The sequence below is a fragment of the Pteropus vampyrus genome, unplaced genomic scaffold (genome assembly GCF_000151845.1).
Source record: "Pteropus vampyrus isolate Shadow unplaced genomic scaffold, Pvam_2.0 Scaffold113, whole genome shotgun sequence".
NCBI classification, from domain to species: Eukaryota; Metazoa; Chordata; class Mammalia; order Chiroptera; family Pteropodidae; genus Pteropus; species Pteropus vampyrus.
This window is the reverse complement of record NW_011888894.1, coordinates 4623054-4629646: the sequence shown is the minus strand read 5'-3', so window position 1 is coordinate 4629646 and position 6593 is coordinate 4623054.

Sequence of the window (6593 nt, the reverse complement as noted above, 5' to 3'; positions counted from 1 at the left end):
AGATCATTTGCTTAAATCTCAGCTCCATACATACTAGTTGTGTGTCTTGTATGAGTTACTTAAGTTTTCCTCAGCTGAAACTGGGGATTGTAACAGTTTTGACCTCATAAGCTTTCTATGGAGACTGAACTTTTTTTCAGATTCATAGTGGCACATAGTAAGTGCCAATATATTTTCTTCTTATTGTTATTATCATCATCATTATACACCAGTCACAAGCCCTTCACATTGCTAGTGCTAAACATTTATCAAAATTCTTTTATGAACTAGGTGCTGTTCTAAGTGCTGGGGCTGTAATAGTCAAAAGATAGACTAAGTTTCTGCTGTTATTAAGCCCTATTAGTCTTTAATTCATTCAGCAAATATTTACTGAGCACCTTTGATGTGCTAGGCACTTCTTAGCATTGTGACAGCTGTATATTGACTGACAAAGTCTCTGCCTTCAAAAAATTAAATTTAGTCATTTAGATATAATCCATTTATCTAAACTATGTGTCCCTTGGGCTCCATAACTATTTTAATCAGCCCATATCTTAAGAGCTAACAAAGAGATTATCACATAGAGAGTTATTTTGTAAATAACCAATTAATGAATGAATGAGAGAATAAAATGAACACCTACATTTGCTAAGCACAAATAGGTTAGTAGCATCAACTAATTTTGAATGAAGTTCAAGTTAACTAACCTTGTTAGAAATACATCACACACCATTCCATGAGATTTGCACTGGGGATGTGTGAGTGAGGGGATAGGGGGATCCTCCCAAGAAAGAAGATTCTAAAAGGATAAAGGGATGTATTAAGTAGAACATAAGGACCCTCTGCAGGATTTACAAAAATGGAGGTCCTAGTTAAATTACTTAAGTCAGATTTGCTTTCTACTTTGGGTAAGAATGAAATCATAAAAAAAATGTAAAAGATCAGAAATTATAAATAATCTGGAGACCATATCTACACTCGATCTTAGCCAAAAGGCTGAGAAGCAATCCTGGAGATCATATCTAAAAGACCTTTTGAAGTCTTGGCTAGATTAAAGTTTTTATTCTACCTGGAGTAAGAATGACATTAAAAGACTATAATAAATCTATAAATTAAAAAGAGAGAGATGATATCTAATAATATTTTGTTGTATGTAGAAAATAAAGGACAATAAATATCCCTTGAGAGAGCTTCCATTATAATTAGGTACAAGATCACGAAGCATGTGTAGGATGAAGGTCATATTCAGATACTAGGAACAATAGGACAAAGGGGAGACATTTGGAGTGTTTCTTGTGCATGGCTTGAGGAAAACATGAGCCCTTTAAGTGCTTTATTAAAGCCTGAAGTATACTCAATCTGGAAGATGTTTCTACAAACAGTTTCAGAATCCATTCTGATCCATTTCCCTCAGCTATGCTTATGGAAAACCTTATCATCAACAAAATGGTTTTGTAGGGAAATGATTCTGAGATCATTTAGCTGTCCCCACATGCAAATCATCAGACAGTATGCAAATGGAGAACAATAATACACTCAGCAATTGCAGAATGAAACACTTCCATTTCTCCTCTTTAATAGAAAAGGAGGAACTAAGAGTTCCAAATCCAAGAAACCACCAGTAAAGTAAGAATTATGGAAAGTCTTCACGAAGGCTCAGGAAAGAAGTTAACCACATTGACAGAGTATGTGGGGTAAAACTTGCATTCTAAGATATTGGCCTAAATTTTTGGAGAGGAAAGACAAAAACAAAAACGCTGATTGTTATTTTTATTTAGGTTAGCTGAGTTATGGTCATGCAGGTAAGTGAAAAATGGGAAGCTTTGACAATATCCTAATAATTATATCCTTTGTTTGTGGTTTGGAAGACACTTTAAGTTTCAAACATGGGTTATATGTGCTCGAGGAAATCTTTTCAATATAGTCGGGATGGAAACGTGAGAGACATTGTCTGAGAAGACAATAAAGCTGATGTGTTCCCATTGATGTGTTCCGCCATGAGCAAAGCTTTGAGTTTGCTGGGCTCCATTTGAACCAAGAGACCAAGCACATATTGTGCTTGCTGGCCAAAGGGAAAAATAAAAAATAAAAGAAATTGCCCAGAAGGAAATCTACCTCATCCAGAGATAAAATTTACATGAAATATGGTTATAACATGGTTATTTACATTCTATAGTCATTAAGGATAAAGAGGAAACTTACAGATCTATCTTCCTAAACAACAAATTGAAAATCCTTTGTGATAAAATCTCTTGCGCTGTGATTTTCAGTTCTGTCAGATCCCATAGAAAAATGGTGCCAAGTTAGCATATCTATCTACTCAGTGACTGATGCGTATTCTTTGGAAATTAGATATCAATGCTTTCTTTCAACTCTATGTATCTGTTATATTTCCTACTCATTGTATTCTGTGAATTTGTGTTTTGGAGAGATCAGAATAGAGTCCAGAAAACCAGCTTGTTTGAGGATATGATTTATAAAATGATTTCTATAAAGAAGATATTGCTATCTTGAAATGAATTTGGTGCTGACAATTTCACACACAGAGAGACACACACAGACACACACATGCAACAACACATAACAAGAAAAGGATAAGTTTGATGATTACTGTTTAAAACCATCCACAGATTTAATTGACTCCCAATAGTCTTCTTTTCAAGTCACGGTGCCACTATCAGAAATGTGTTATTTTGGTTTTTTTTTAATGTTCTTTATGGCTTATACAGAAAGATAAATGAAAGAGAGTTGTCTAGAAAGATTAATATAAATAAGCTATGATATTGTAGTCAAGAAAAGCATAATGGTCCAGCTTCTTCAGTATAGAGTGATGATTCCTTCCTCCAACCCCTGCCCATTTTTTTTTTAACAAAATAGGAAAGAAGACATTATGATTACTAGTGGACACTTATTGCAAACTCTCCTTGTGAGAGAGCACCATGCCATATGGGAAAGATTTCAGTTGGACTCTGAAAAAGAAAGAGTCTACCTGAAGAAGAAAGCTCACATTGGATGTGCGAAGACCAAAGTGGTTGTGTGATTGCGTAATTATGAACTAGCCAGTCAGTGACTTTGGAAGAAATGCTCAGGTTTAGGAAGAATAGTCATTAGCAAAGCCTGCATGTTTAACAGGCAGGACAGGGCCCCTGTTGCTGATGGCATGGGGGTTTCCTACAATGATCTTTGGACAGAGTACTATGGTCAGAAAAAGACAATAAAGAGGCTAGAACATGCACCATCTGGTCTAACAGAAGGGAAGATGGAAAACATCAATGGGGAGCTGGAATTGTTACGGAAAGCCAGACGGTGAAGCATTGATTAAGATTATTTTGTTGATTAGATGATATCCTATGATTTATGCCATGAACATGGAAAAGCAAATAATTTTTTTGCAAGTGAGTAAAACCAGGATATAACTATAGGACTACAATTGTATATGACCCTGGGATTCAGAAAAGTCTCCCTGTCATGTAGAAGAGGAGGTCAAACTAAGGAAAGGGGCTTCCTGAGAACATGAAAATTCTATGCATTCTGTGGAAAAAGAGGCATGGTGATCCAACTGGGTCTCAAGTGTTCTCAGAAGGCCAAGTAGCAGTGGAGGTAGAATATCACAGAAGGGTTTCTTTTTCTCAAAAAAGACCTCAAAATTGCTGACTTAGATGACGCTCTGCAAGGCACACAAAGAGAAACCAGGTCAATCTTGCTAAGAAGACAGATCTGGTGAAACTCACAGGACTAGAGGCCATTTGGGGTCGTTCTTATTCAGATTAGAAGTCAGCAAATGAGAAGGTGGATTTGAAATTTCCAAAGTCTTTTAGGACAAGTAGAAGCATATTTTCTAAAATCAATTTCTCATGTGCAGTTTTCTTAGTGTTCGCTCTCCTTTCCCCCTGTCTCCCAATACAATTTTCAGTCCTTCCCAATGGAGGCCTTTTCTTCTCAATGGATAAGGGTGATAATGTTCACTTCAGTCCCCAGAATGAAACAACACATCTTACCGATTGACAGTCATTGCAACCTCATCCTCAAAGAATGTTTTCTTGTTTACCAAGCATTTTCGTATGACTACTTCTTCCACATCAGTGCTAGCCTTTGTTATATGCTTACCACGAGCCAGTAATTGGCCAAAGTATTATATATACATATATATTATATATAATATTATATATATATATATATATATATATATATATATATATATATAGTCTCTATCAGTTTAATCTTGAAACACCTCTATGAAAAAGGAACTATTATTATGCTCGATTTTAAAATATATTTAGGAAACTGTGGCTTTCCCTAAGGCCACTAACTAATTAATATGTGGCTAAGTTCAAATTTGAACTCAGTCTAACTCCCAAGTCTTCACTCTTAACCTGCTCGATGCTGTCTCAATGCTTCACTTCAAATGTTTTATCTCAAATTTAAAGACGAGGAAACAAAAATTCAGAGAGAGTGGTGCTTTATATTACGCATTGGAAGTGGACTTGAACTCGGAACCTTGGGGTCCAAATTCAGTTCCCTTTCCCTTATACTGTTCCACTGCTATAAATGTGCCTAATAAATGATAAACATATCCTCTAAGAAAGAATACTATGAATGTATCTCATCTGTCCTTTTGATCTCATTTTTTATGAGAAGCAAGTTTCTTGATGAACCAGACTTGTGTCATTTCTCTCTTTACAAGAGATTTGTCACATGGAAATACTTATAAGGCGTTAACTAATCATTAGGAGGTACTTGAAACACTCATTTTCCTTCTTGATGACAGCAAATGTCAACTGCTTCTTAGACTAAATAGTACATATTTTAAATTGAGAGCCAAAGATTGAGTGTGGGCAACTGTCCCATTGCTTTGAGTAGATGTTCAACCTGAGCAAGAATTACAAAGGATATTCTTACAATGTCACAGGTTAATCATCTATTTTATCAATGAGAGGGTACAGGCAGGTATATCCATCTGCTTCTTCATTTTACCCCAAACAGTTGCAAGAGGATAGCACTGAGCATCAAAAGTATTACCTTCTGCAATTCATAAAGTTGCACTGAATAGAATTATCACCTTGAAATTACAGGGTAAAACTCCCTATACAAAAACAGATTAAAGACAAATTAGACTGTGGGCCAGGTCACTCTGATTGTTAATTAGTGATAATGGAAATACAATTAGCATAATGAGTTCCAATTACTGTATATGGAGAAATATGAGCATACTGCTTTCATAAATCTTAGTTCCAGGAAAAATAAAATGCATCTGGTTTAACAAAGCATGCCCTTCTCTTCTGCAGAAAGCTTTCTGGTAAATATCTTTTTGTGAAGCTAAATCCTTCCTCTGATGAGTTGTGATTTGGGGAAAAAAAAAAAAAAAGAAGAAGGCGACAGAATGGATTTGCCCCGTCTGATAGCTGAGCAGTTTTGTATTAGCTCAGTTTCTGCTTTAAGCTTCCTAGAAAATCTAACCATCTGTTTCTTCAATCGTGGGTTAAAAACATTGGAGAGAATCATAGACCATTGCATCAAATGTGCTTATTGTCTTTGAAATGTCGGTGAGCCCCCGCTTGCTGCCTTTGATAAGCTGTGAAATTGAAAACCCAATTAGAGTCACATATTTACACGAATCTAAACAGCTTTTTGAAAACTGAGTGTAAGAACGAATGGATGGGAAACACCGGCTTTACACGGAGCAATGGTAAGATGCCTGTGGGTGTGTTAATGAAGTTATTTTTAAAAGAGTTGCACTACAGAGTCTGAATATTTATTTTCACCTTGGTCTTACACTGTCTCAACTTTTCATTGCGGGCACCGATCTCTCTTAACTTTCTCAGAAGGTCCATCAGCTGATAGCACACTATGCCAGTTTCCTTGTCGTTTTTCTTCGAATCTCCCTTGCTACTTTTCTTGCTATGAATGCTCATCTGTTGACGGATTACATTTCAAGGCTGGTTAAAACCCCGGGCCATTTGGCCAATGAATGGTAATGAATGTGGACTGCTCAGCCCACACAGGTGACATTACACTTCGCACCTGGGGGATGTGCCAACTTCCTTGTTGTACCCTGTAAATCTGATAGATGCCATTAACCTTTTCAATGATTCCCCATGGATCGCTGCGATGGTGAATCTCAGTAGTAATTGCTAAGACAAAAACGCCCCAGCATGCCTATATTCCCTGTAAGGATCTATGAAACAGGCAAGTTGGCTACTCAAGCGCCTGTTCCCCAAATGCTCCTTTGATTTACTTTCTGTTGTCAGTCTGCAACCAGGCTTCAGGCTTCAGAATTTTCCAAACACACAAGTAGCAGATCTCGCAAAGTACTTATAGTTATTCAACCCTCTCCTTTTTTCCTGAAAAGGATTTTGTTACAAAAGAGAAATGGTTATATATCTAGAACAGAAGATCTACTAAAACAGCTGAGTTCATTGAGGAGAAACTTCTGGTCCCTACCTTTATGATTCACAGCACACTTTTCATCTAGGCTTTGATTGTGGTTGTCATATTTTTAACCTAGCCAAGTCCCCTCAGTCTGTCTGGAAGCATTTGTAAACTGGATTATTTGATAAAAGAAATGCTTGTCAGGCAACATTCTCCTTCAGCAGTTTGAGATGCTTTCTCTAAAA